At 32.5% G+C, this 687-nt stretch overlaps 1 non-coding gene across 1 annotated transcript; it reads left to right on the top strand.

The window, feature by feature from the left end:
• The first annotated feature begins 235 nt into the window (after positions 1-235).
• On the top strand, positions 236-433 carry LOC122013041. The gene has a single exon (XR_006120425.1). It is a non-coding gene; the product is annotated as a U2 spliceosomal RNA (small nuclear RNA).
• Positions 434-687: the final 254 nt, after the last annotated feature.

A 687-nucleotide genomic window follows, 5' to 3' on the forward strand; every position in this document is an offset into this window, starting at 1 on the left:
CGCAGCTTGCTTTCCCGATTTCGTAGAGTGGCAGTGAGAGCGTCTTTGTTTCTTCGAGATGTGAGACCCTTCATTTCTCGCGGCCATCAAGCCCTAGCTAAGTAGACGTCTGGTCGCTCGTCTGCAGTGATGCGAGATGTTAACGATAGCCAGACTTTAGTCCCACATTGAAAGTTTTCTCTACGTACAATGAGAAAGAGAAGATAAAAGAAAGTGATGTGCAACACAACAACTCATACCTTTCTCGGCCTTTTGGCTAAGATCAAGTGTAGTATCTGTTCTTATCAGTTTAATATCTGATACATGGACCATTGGTTCACTATGATATTAAATTAATTTTTGATTGGGGGAGGGCCCATAACAATAGCTTGCTATTGGGGTTCTTATGCGTCGCCTATATGTTGCACTATTGTATAGGCCTGGCGCACCCTACCAAATTGTTTTAAATATTAAATTTTGTTATTCAAATCAATAGTTGAATATTTGCTAGGTTTTACAATATATTTTGTTTGTCATAATATTTAATTAATAATTTAACATTAGCAAAATTTAAAATTAAATTATGTATTTTTTTTTTACATTCAAAATTATTATAAAATTTAATAGTAATTTTTTATTATAATAAATATATGTATTCTTTAATTTTATATTTTAGGATTGAGTGGAAAAGCTTCTATACATATTTTT

Source organism: Zingiber officinale, chromosome 8A, assembly GCF_018446385.1.
Source record: "Zingiber officinale cultivar Zhangliang chromosome 8A, Zo_v1.1, whole genome shotgun sequence".
NCBI classification, from domain to species: domain Eukaryota; kingdom Viridiplantae; phylum Streptophyta; class Magnoliopsida; order Zingiberales; family Zingiberaceae; genus Zingiber; species Zingiber officinale.